Consider the following 12,637-nt stretch of genomic DNA (forward strand, 5'->3'; position numbering starts at 1 on the left):
ACAAGCAAATCATTTGAGCCACTATGGAGGATGAGAACATGGAAAACAGGTGCTTCTGTTGCCCAGAATCAGTGTCCTGAGATGGTCTCCACAAGGTCTCTCCCTCTTTTTCACAGGAGCAGCCTCCTGAACTCAGCCTTATAGGAAGAAGATGTGGCATGACTGTCATTGCTTCCCCACCCACCATCCAGGTGGCAACCTATGCTTCCATGTAGACACAAGGCCTTCTTTCAGTTCCGAAGTCAGCTTATGTTTAAGTGAACCCTGGAATCTTCCATCTTGGTACGATGGAAAAGAAGGCTTCCCTACCCAGGGGGAGGCCCTGGGGGCAGATAATACAATATCCTGTGGAGATTACCAGCTTTTGTGTCTACTAGGCTGTGTTCTCATTTCTACATTAGAAAGCCAAAATTCAAACCAGACTACCTTAATTCCAAACCCTAATTAACCACCAAGGACTCCCTATAAACTTAAACAGTGTACCTATACAGTTAAATAGTGTTCCTATACAGTTAAGTATTGTTCTTTGTGTAAAACTCCTTGCTTGAGCACTGAATCACTAGCAGGTTGGTTCTGTCTGATTTGTGAATTGCTATTAGCTCAAATAACCAGGCATGGGAAACCTGGAAAGTCCCTAAATTCACTGATTTCTCATTACATATTGATGTGCCCCAAGAGTGTCTCTCAGATCTCAGTTACAAATCATTTTGTGAATTCTGAATTTACATGAATATTTCAAAATTCAGATTATGCTCAGAAGTTGGTTTGAGCTCAATGTCAGAATGGACGAACTGGACTTTGCACAGCAGCAGGTCTCAGGTATGTAACATCTAGGAATACAGGAAACTTATACACACATATGCACACAAATAAATATATATTCATATATATTATATATATATATATATACACACACACACACACACATATACATGCACACACATCTATATGAATGCATGAATGCAAGAATTCTAAGACTTCTCCACTGTGAACCTGTGCATTTCAAGAGAAAAAATTTGTCCTACTAAAGATCAAATATAATTATAGTGACAAGATTGGAGATGTTTTAACCTAAAAAAGTTCTAAATCTGAAGAATACAATGGAGAAAATAATGCCTCCAAATCAATGAGGTGCATTTTTGGGGGGCTAATAAAACACTAAACAAATAAAATATCATCTCTTTAAAAAAATTCTGGCCAAGTTGAGAAGACTACTCCTACACACACACACACACACACACACACACACACACACACACACACACACACCCCTACCTTCTTGGGGATTTAGAGGGCCCCTTCATACATTTTTGGAGGCTACAAATTAAAGAATTCTGTTTTGAGAAACTGCCTTTATTGTAAATTGCCAGAGCACGGGAAGATAAACCCTCCATTGTAATGCTAGTCTTCTGAAGGATCCACTTCTCATCTGGACTGCTCCCCTAATAAAAAAGAGAACCTGAACCCTAGGACAATATACAAAACTCTGAGTTAAGAGTATGTGTATGGTTGGAGTTTCTAAAAAGCTCCAAATTCCCCTTTCCAAATTAATAAAATAGCTACTAATTTGCTACTTTTCCTATTCCACCAGAGCCCCCCTTCTCAAACTCCTGGTGACTGTGTACTCTACTAACACTGTTGACCTCTTTCTTATTCTATTTCTGCTACACTACAAACTTCTTTTTAGGAACAACACAATATAAAAGGAATCAGTATCTGTCTAGAAGGCAATCTTATAAGTACCCATGTTGAGTCCAGGCATACAAAGTACTCAGTGAATACCATGGTACTCACCATGATTTTATAAATGGAGTTGAAACTGGGGGAAAACAGAATACATCTTTATTCTTACCAATGTTATTATTGCCTGTTCCAGAAGTCATTAGGCTGAGTGTATAATCTCATTGACTTTGCTATACATAATACCTCTGACCTACAGGTCACAATGGCAGTAGTTGACTAAGTTGTTTTCATGAACTTATGTCATGGGTGTCGTAGGTCAAATGCCTCATTCTGGGGATACCAACTAATCATATCTGGCCACTCACCACCAAAACCAAAAAGAAAATGTAATTGTGCTGAGCAGGAAAGACAACTAATAAACATGGTCACAATGGGAATTCAAAAGGAAACCAGCATCTCAGCTCTGTCCTCCAGTTGCTGACATGAGCTTCAGGTGTGGAGGAAGGACAGGGGCATGACTGAGAGGTCTCCATGGTTAAGGAATCACAGATCACCTCTCAGTCCTGCTTCTGTAAGGAGACTGCCTCTAGATTTTTTTTTTTTTTTTTAATGCTTAGGGGCAATTTCCCCTTGGTGCTCAGGATGCTTGTGTACAAGATCTGTGATCCTGGAAGAGGCAATTCAGTCCCCATGAGAGGACAGCTCCTGCTTAGGAAAGCAGTCCCACTGTGGGTGATCTGCCTGCGTCACATCATTCTTGGAAGCTGTATGACAAATCTCTAGATGCCTCTCCAGGGGTCTGAAATGGAATACCCCGATTTTGCCCATCTTGAGAGGAAAGAGAGATTAGGTAAATCTGGGGCTGATAAAAACTTATATAGATAGGTTTTAGGTGAATACTCTTTAAATGATTAGCATGCAAAGGAACAGAGAAAGCAGTGAGCAAGTATCTGACCCAACACTTATAGTAACAAAGGACAAAGAAGCAAAATGAAGGCAGATATGCCAAGCTTTATTCTGCCTGGTTACCACAGAACATCTTCAGGCAGAAGTAAAGGGTCACGGCTTTAGAAAGGCACTCCCTGTTAGCTTGTCCATCTCAAACTAAAAGTAAAAATCAATGAGTTCTTCACTTGAGATTGTATATGTGTCTAGTGGTGAACTTTTGACATCAGAGATTCAAAAGCTCCCCCCACCTCATGCTAATGATGCCATTTATTAAACACACTCCTATAAAAGGACAGGATACAAAACACAAACGATCACAACTTCCCCATCCTTCAGAGGCAGAGTTAAGGCTACTCCTATCTCCTCACATCTGAACTCTGCTTGGATGAGTTCTCTCTCATTTACATTTGTCACTTTCCAGGGATTGGTCTACTGTGTGGCAGGCAAAATGGGCCTCATTGCTTAACACAGTTCAACAAAAGAAAATATAGCTGGGCGTGGAGCCCCATGCTTGAAATCCTGGAGGCTCATGAGGCTGAGGCAGGAGGATCATGGGTTCAAAACCAGCCTCAGCCTAAGCATGGTGCTAAGCAACTCAGTGAGAACCTGTGTCTAAATATAATAAAAAACAGGACAGGAGATTTGGCTCAGTGGCCAAGTTCCCTTGAGTTTAATTCCCAAAGGCAGGAGGGGGGGGGAGCTTGGAAAACTAATGACCTATACAAATGTGATTTCAAAAAGTACTAGTTTCAGCATATTTTAACATACTTTGGTTTAAAAAATGATGTCTAGAAGGGAAATTTCCATTTATACAGTATGTATCTATGGGTGGGAAAGTGGACTGAATCACTAAAAAAATGGAAAAGGCATCTATTTGGATGTACATAAAAATATATTTTAAAAATTATGTCTGCTTAAGGAAATTTTCCTTGACATCTTGTCCTTGTTTTTCTATATATTTTATATATATATATATATATATATATATATATATATATATATAGTTGTAGATGGACACAGAATATTTATCTTAGTTATTCTTTTCTATGTGGTGCTCAGAATGGAATTCAGGGCCTCATATGCTAGGCAAGTTCTACCATGGAGCCACAACCTCATCTCCCTCATTTTGTCTTAGTAAGTCTGTACCTATATTCATCTTTATTTGCTTGGAGAAACAATGGTATTGACACAATGCTTAACCCGAAGCACAAGCTCTGAGCTTTTAGAAATCAATTTCCTACCCAGCCTTGCTAGAATCTGATAGCTGTCATTCCTGTAGTGTAAACCTGGGGAAGTTGACTCAGAAGGGAAAGAGGAGGAAGAGGAAGAAGAGGAGGAGGAGGAGGAAGAAGAGAAGGAGAAGGAGAAAGAAGAGTAGATGACATTAAATTGCTTTTGTGCAAATTGTTCACAGAAAATGTTACTCTCTTGTTTATTGTTGTCTTAACATACATAACATCTGCTGTGAGCTCATGCACACAAACAGTTAAGTGTTGCTATGCTTAGCAAAACAAGGAGTTCTGTGAGAAAGGATGAACTCTTTGAACTGTGTCCTTGTTGCTGTCTTAAGAAGACTGGAGAAAAGAATGTTCTGCCAAGTGTAAAATTTATATATATATATATAAATTTATATATGTGTGTGTGTGTTTGCCTGGGAATAACTAACCACAAGTTAATTGATAAGAAATATGGCACACTATAACCTTAAAGTTTTCCTGAGAATGTATATCATGCTTGTGATTTAGCTGAGGAAAGGATGTTTTTTTCTTTTCCCTTGTTTTAATTAACAATGCTGTATAAAGTAAGGAGAGAAAAAAATAAAGACGGTGCTCATTTTCTACTGAATTCGCGTGTGTGCATGTCTTTCTTAAGCATCTCTGCTGTATCGGCAATTATAGATTGTCAGCAGGTCTGACAGGTGGCATCCCTGGGTGGGCAGCAGAGAGTCCCCTTATTGGCAAAGGTAAGTGAAAGGGAGAGGTACCATGGGATCAAAAATCTCAAGAAGTCAAATGCAACAAGCAATTATGACTTTGCTTAAGGAGCAAGGAATTGTAATTAATAGAAAAACAGCTTCTGTTTTTATGCTTGCTATTAAAACTGCATCTCCTTGTTTTTTGTACTCAGGGAATTTAATGGTTCCTGATTGAGAACATGTAAAAGAAGATTTGCAAAAATATTTAAGGGAAAAGGGTCTGGACAGTTTACCTGTAGCTACTTTTTCTTTGTGGAAGTTGATAAAAGATGCACTTTTATCTTCAGATGTAGGAGTGTGTGAATTTTTACAGCAGACAGAGGGAACTTGGATGGAGGTTCAGTTTCAGTGAGTGAAAGTGATTCCTCAGATGACGAGGCCCCCATTTAGGATGCTTCTAAACTAAAAACAGAGGATCCACCACCTACAAAAGAGGAGCTAATCCTGTAAGTAAAAGGAGGGACTGAGGGACTCCCAGCAGCTACCAAAGCCCTATTTTGCTCCGGGGAACTCCCGACTTCCTTCCCTGCACTGTAAGGATTATGCTACCTCTGTCTACTTATCTGAATGGGTTTTTGAAGCATTGCACAATCTTGCAGTTAAAAGTTGGGTTTAGGTAATTGTTTGGTTTATGATTTCAGATAATTCATGCCAGAGAACTTAAATACTTAGGATGGAAAACTAAAGAACTCTACTTCCAAGTTGGCAAGTAACTCCCAGTCATTCAGTTTTTTCACCAATTTTTAAATTGGTTAGCCTAAAAAAATGTCATTGTGTGTACCAGTGCATTAATTTGGACAAGGAAAGTAAATGATAGTATGGTATCTGTTGACAAAACAAGATGTAAAGACATAAAATTTTGTGAATTGTGTCTTAAACTTGTATCATAATTTTCAACATTCAAACCTAAAAATTATGACTTATGGTTAAAATACCTTATACATGAGGTGTCTGCCCAGAAAAACAGTTTTCCCTGCTCCTTCCAGACCTCAGTCAAAACTTACATTAAAATGCAAATGAAAGAAGCCTGCAAGCTCAGTAGAAGACTGATCTGAGGCCTAAGGGGGAAAAAAAGTAAATTGTATGGTATTTACATATTACTGGCCAGTCATTTTTTTCTAGGACTCTTGGTTTTTCTTAGATTCTGTATTTTTCTGAGCTCATGATTTTGATCCTACAGACTTAGGTTAATATTTTTCTGAACAGTTCTATTTGTAATCAACTGTGGAGTTTTTTTTTTTTAAAAAAACACTGTAATGGCGATTTCACCTGCAAAAATCTACAAGGCCTTCAGTATTGTGTTATGTGTGCACACTTGTATTATGTGTTGTATGTCTGTATGTGCATATGGACGTATATCATATTTATGATATACAAACATATAAGAGCGCTCATAAAAATTTTAAAGAATGGATCCAAAAATCTTTAATTCATGTGTTTAAAATGGTTCAAATTAAATTTAATAAACAGATAAAAATAAATGTCTTTAAGTTTAAGTTTATAAGTTTTTCTATGTGTTCAAAAAAACTAATAAAATATTAACGTCTATAAAATGTCTAATATGCCTTGGTTCTAGGACTTTTCCTTCAAAAAAAAAAAAACACTGTTCAATATACTTGTCTAATATTTTGATAAAATAAGTAAATTTAATATGGGATTACTCATGAGTACTTTTGTTAGATATCTGATTGATTTACTAAGGTCTGTATAAGTTTGTTTTTACAATCAGTCATGTGTTAAAAAGACAAAAATTTCTTAAAACATGTTTACCCATAACACTGTGTTTATTGAGTTTTATTTTTTCTAGAGCAAGTAACCATAAAAATTAAACAACTGGTTAAATAAGAACTGTTATTTTAGAGCATTGTACTGTCCTTTCTTTAAAAGCTAAACTTGGTTAATATAAAAACATCAAGGCTTCTTTGTAGCCTCCAGTTTTACTTGTTTTACTTATCTCAGGCTATTATAAGGTGTATATCTTAAATAATAAGTTAACAACAACAATAATTATTATTATTATCATCATTATTGTTATTATCATCACTATTCAAAATGCCCAGGTTTTAACCATCTTTACTGAGTGTTTAAGATAAAGCAGTCAAACTGACTTTTGTTTTTATCTATTATTAATAGTCAGCTGAGTTTTTATGGGAGTCATTCCTGGGGAAACTACAGCAGCTTCTCAGGTCTGCTAATGTCATTTGCACTAGGATGGGTCTAGGTCTTGCTTGACCACGTGGCTTCCCTTGGAAGCATCAGGGATGTCTCCCTTCTCTGATGACCCTCCTCTTCATAGCAAATGCACTGTTTGGCTTTCTGTTCTCCAGTGCTCAAGGTGAGACAGTAGGATTTGGTGAAAGAGCCAACCTGATGGAATCTGCTTAGGTCATGGTGGGTCAAAAAGCAGGGGAGCTGTTTGCATGTCCTGGGGACATGCTCCCAGTGACTCATTCCTCACCTACCTATCTCCTTTTACAACCCAGTCAGTCCATCCAAACTAGAATAGACCTATGAGATCATCACTCATAATCTAATCATTCCACATCTTCCTGCATTAAAAGAAAATTTGGGGGCATGCCACAGATCCAAACCATAATAATTCCCCTTTGGGAATCTCTTTATTTCATATACCAAAGTTTTCCAGCCAAAATTAGCCTTCTTCCTATGCAAAGAAAAAAGAAAGCATGCTAATGTGAATCTAGTCAACCACATAACAGTTTTATGATTATTCCTGGAGACAGTAAGTTATGACAAATTTCATATGACAAGTATAATGGTCAACTTATTGCAGCTGAACCTGTTTCCTAGTGCAACAAATCTGTGTGGACATCCACTCCTTGTCATTGTGGTACATTATTATTTATAAACTACATTTATAGGAACACTATGATGGACTCAAAATTCCAGATAATGTAAATACTATCATTAGATGCAGAAAACTCTTGGGAGCACTATGACACATTGACTTCTAGCTACCTCACAGTTACTACTACTCTGTTGACTGTCATATGGGATTTCCCAATATTTTGAATCTTATGAAAATACATAGAGAGAATAAGAGTTACAATAATTTGGACATTACAGATGAACCTTTCTTAGACCCAGCCCCTGAACATGACTTCATGGCCATAGACTCAAATTGGTCAGGAGACAAAATTAGAATGAATAGATAATTATTTTAAATACTCCAAACATCAAATAAAATAATTCATCAAGTATAGGTGAGTGTACTTACATGAAAACCATTGTCAGTCTCATTAGAGATTAATATATGAAGTATTTGGGGGTTGGTTTGGATGCCTAACCACTCATTCACTACATTTTCTTCACAATATACTCTTGATCATTGGCACTTTAGATACATTAGACCTATTTCATGTTGCAGGGAAATGTTGTCAGATGCAGAGGATGGAAATGAGTAAAGCTGAGAACGAGCTCACAATGGCTAGTACCACTAACATCATGCAGGGATTGCTTCCTTTACGGCTTTAAAACTACTTCCTTTTCCTGAAGACTACGTTCCTCTCTCAGACTCTCTATCAAATGCTATGATGGAGACTTTCAACTCTGCATGCACACTGTGGTACTTAGCCCAAAGTGTCCACTGTGAAGCTGTACTTCTCCAAAGCTGCATATGTATTGGAGATCCTGACAGTGTAAGGCCTTCATTGAGCAGACCCTCATGACTGAGAAGGGAAGAATATTGCATGTCAAGAACCATAACTATTTTGAACTATGAGTGCCTTTAAAATATGTTTTCACATTTTATATCTGATCTGACATCCTTGTGCTATTAAAAAAGTATCATTAAACTTAGCCAACCTCTGCTCTACAGCAATCTTTAACCTAAAAACTCTACAAGATAATTTCTGAATCTATAAAGCACTTCTCCTTGCTTGCCTACATAAAGACCCCAAGGAAGAATTTAATAAACCTACTGATGCATAATTTTTTGTTCCATAGTTATAAAAGCTCCCCTAAACTCTTCCACGGTGGGGGGGGGGACACCTCATGAAGGTTAACATGAAACTGAATGAATCATCTGATCATAAAGCATATTTAGTCAAAATTAATTTGTAATTATTCACCCACTAATGTAATTCCTGATTAAAAATTTGCCTCTGAATATACCAGAATGAAGTTAGTATATGATGCAGATTCCATGGAACAAGGAGGTGGCATTCAGGATTTGCATGTGGGTCCTTCCTTCTGGGACACTGTTCCCCATGACCCTGGGCTCAGAGGCCACAAAAGGAAACTGAAACACCAGGTCAAATGTATTAATAATATTCATATCTTCACTCCACCTACCATCCAGATTTGAGAATGTCAATAACTTTGCTCCAATACCCATCCCAATATTGTTCTCACTTATCCCTAGGAAATTGGATTCATTGAAAATAAGAACAGAGACATCTAATGCTGACACATAAGACCAAACCCAAGACTCCAGTCCATTGTTCTGACCCCTGAGCCAGGGAAGGGTATGGTCTGTTAGCTCTCCCCCCATCTCCTTCCATTTTCCATGGCTGTCCCCTCTTACCTTTTGCCTTCCATCTCTTCACCTTCTCCTTGACACAGAAAGTTTGGCCAGTGGTGCACGGGATTGCTCTTTATTCTTCTATGTCCACACTTCACATTTATTCTTGACACTTACAAACAACAAAGAGGGGTGGGGAAGAACCATCCTGTACCTTGATACCAAGGGATCAGCATAATTGTTGAGATACTGGCATAGCAAGTAGCATTCAAGGGTCTTGTTAAGCCAAGTCATTTGTTATTATTAAGTATTTAAAACTGCACACTACACATAACTACTCTTCTCTCTACAAAAATTGCTTCTGAAAACTTTAGGGTATTCATGCAAACTTTCAGATTGAACAAGTAATATATTCCCCTTATCCCCAGTAGTGCTCATGTTTTGTGTGGTTAGGTGAAAGAGTTTGGCTGCCCAATAACCTACAATGGAAGTCATCATCTCAATCTTCAGGAAATGTGATTCATTGCTATTAAGCTTTGTACAAAATGCAAAGTGATTTTTGTCTAAGGCCATCAATCCTTCTCATAAGACCTTTGGAATGCTGTTAAACAGTTTGCTAAAAAAAAAATACCACACACTGACTAGGGATTTTGCCCTCAGAAGAGCCTCTCCCATGCTTTATCAGAAGCTAGCACCATTGCTTCATCTTCCTTTCAAAATCAGTACCTGGAACATTAGGCGCAAATGATGTGAACCCTATCACAAGTGCACACTACACTATCAAGTGAAGCAGAAGCACTGAAAATAGAAAGGCCACAACTACAGTCTGCACAATAAAAACTTGTCAGGCAACTAGTGATGTACTTAATTCGTTCTCTCTCTCTCTCCTTCCCAGCTGCCATGAGGTAAGAAGTCCTTCTCTACTACGCCATCACATATTATGTTCTGTCGCACCTCAGGCCTAAAGCAAGGTGTTCAGTCAATGATAGGCTGAATGCTATATGACCATGAGCCAAAATAAATCTTCCCTCTATTAGGTTGAACTTTCTCTGGTATTTTTGTGAGTGAAATGGAAATCTGAAACATAAATCAAACTGGAAAGTGTGAAGGCTCTATCAGATTTCTGGTTCAGAGTTTCTCAACCTGTGCAACAGTTTTATGTTCTTCAAAGGAACCATAAAATTGGACATTTTCACACATTCCTTTGCTCCACTACCTTCCATGTATAAGAAGTAAATATCACACATTTAGAGGGTTTCACTTCCACTATGAGTAAAATGGTTTTAAAAGCAACAGGAAAAAATGATTTACCACTTTGTTAATGTTCAGAGTTTTTGTAGTGTGAATCCTCCACTTGAAGATGACGAGGAAAATTGATTGTTTACCAGAATTTTTGCATTCAAATAGCACTGCTACATTACCATTTCTTTAACGATTATTAGACGAACTGCACCAAAGGTGTTTACATTAATATATGTTTGTTCTGATTGTTTACATTAATATAGCTTTGTTCCAATACAAGTTATTTCATGTTTTTTGAATGTCACTGCAACAAATAAAGGATTTGCTTTTTATATACAATGTTCGTTCTTATATTTGAAAATAGCAAGATTAATTGAAGGCTTTTTCACATTGTTGACTCTCATTAGGCTTCTATCCAGTATGAATCAGTTTATAATTTGAAGCTGATAATAAAGGAGGGCAGGAGTTATGGCTCAACAGTAGAGTACTCAGCTAGAACATGTGAAGCCCTGGGTTCTAACTTAGCACCACATAAAAATAAGTAAATAACAAAGACATTGTGTCCAACTACAACTAAAACAAACATATATATATAGAAAACAAAAAGAATAAGGAAACATTTTTTACATTGCTTCCATTTACATGTTTTCTCTACAGCATGAGTGTGTTTATACCCTTGAAAGAGAGTGACAATCCTGATTTGTTCTTCCAGACTGTTTTCATACAGTCTCTCTCTGGTATGAGTTTTCAAACTGAATTAGAATGAGCAAGAGTTGTACCACATTGTTTACATGAGGTAAAAGTACTTATTGGAGGTATCTCTCCAATAAGTTCATTCATGTACATGAAGATATACACAACTAGTAAATGCTTTACCACATCATTACATTCAAAGAGCTCTTCTCCAGTATATTTTTATGTCTAAAGCCCACTGTAATAAGTGAAGGCTTTCCCACATTGTCTACATTCACAAGGTTTTTCCCTAGCATGAGTTTTGTCATGTATTCGAAGATAATTCAAACCACTGAAGGCTTTACAACACCATTTATTCTCATGGGGCCTTTCTCCATTGAGATTGTTCATGTATTTGAAGGAAAAGGGGGAAAAACATGAAGATTTTTCTTTTATTTTTAAAAGTTTCTTAGATGTTGATGAACCTTCATTTTATTCATTTATTTATAGGTGGTGAGGAGACTCAAACCCAGTGCCTCACACACGCCAGGCAAATGCTCTACCACCGAGCCACAACCCCACCATGATGGTTTTAACACATTATTTACATTCATAGATTCTCTCCAGTGTGAGTCTGCTCAGGCACATGAAGATAAACAGAACATCTAAAGCTTTTACCACAATGTTTATATACAGATGAAAACATTCTTTCCAGTATGAGTTTTTTCATGGGAGTGAAGTTCATCGGGTGAAGCAAAGTCTTTCACGCAGTGTTTACATTCATAAGACTTCTTTCCTATGAGTTGGTTCATGTGAGCAAAGTTAACTGGATGAACAAAAGGCTTTCCCATAGTGTTCACATGGATCATGATTTTCTCCAGTATGATTGTGATTAAGTATTTGAAGGGTAGTTAAAGTAGTGAAGGCTTTTCAACATTGTTTACATTTATACGGATTATCTCTACCATGAATTCATGTGTACAAAATTCAATGTACTTAGTGAAGGCTTTGTTTCACTGCTTAGAGTCATAGGGCTTCCCTCCCATATGAATTTGTTCATGTGCCTGAAGAATAGAGGACTGAGTGAAGGCTTTCCCACACTGCTTACATTCATAGGGCTTCTCTCTAGCATGAGTTCTTTCATGTGAGTGAAGGTTAGATAACCAAGTGAAGGCTTTGCCACACTTCTTACATTTATAAGGCTTCTCTCCAGTATGAGATCGTTTATGTATTTGAAGGCTAGACAAAGTAGTAAAGGCTTTACCACATTGTGTACACTCATATGGCTTCTCTCCAGTATGAGATCGTTTATGTATTTGAAGGTTAAACAACCTAGTGAAGGCTTTACCACATTTTGTACATCCATAGGGTTTCTCTCCAGTATGAGTTTGCTTATGTTTATGAAGGTAAGAGAAGGCAGTGAAGGCTTTTCCACATTCTTTGCACTCATAGGGCTTCTCCCCAGTATGAGTTCTTTCATGTGTGCGAAGGGTACCAGATGAGCTAAAGGCTTTGCCACATTGCTTACAGTTATAGGGCTTCTCTCCAGTATGAGAGCGTTCATGTATTTGAAGGTTAAACAAACTAGTGAAGACTTTATCACATTTTGTACATCCATAGGGCTTCTCTCCAGTATG

General features: G+C 37.4%; 1 long non-coding RNA gene across 1 annotated transcript in view; it reads right to left on the reverse strand.

Moving 5' to 3' along the window:
* Positions 1 to 12,637, reverse strand: part of LOC144256640 (uncharacterized) — a 152,288-nt gene that overhangs the window by 98,591 nt on the left and 41,060 nt on the right. The gene's annotated exons all lie outside the window — the stretch shown is intronic.

Source organism: Urocitellus parryii, chromosome 1, assembly GCF_045843805.1.
Source record: "Urocitellus parryii isolate mUroPar1 chromosome 1, mUroPar1.hap1, whole genome shotgun sequence".
Lineage (NCBI taxonomy): Eukaryota > Metazoa > Chordata > Mammalia > Rodentia > Sciuridae > Urocitellus > Urocitellus parryii.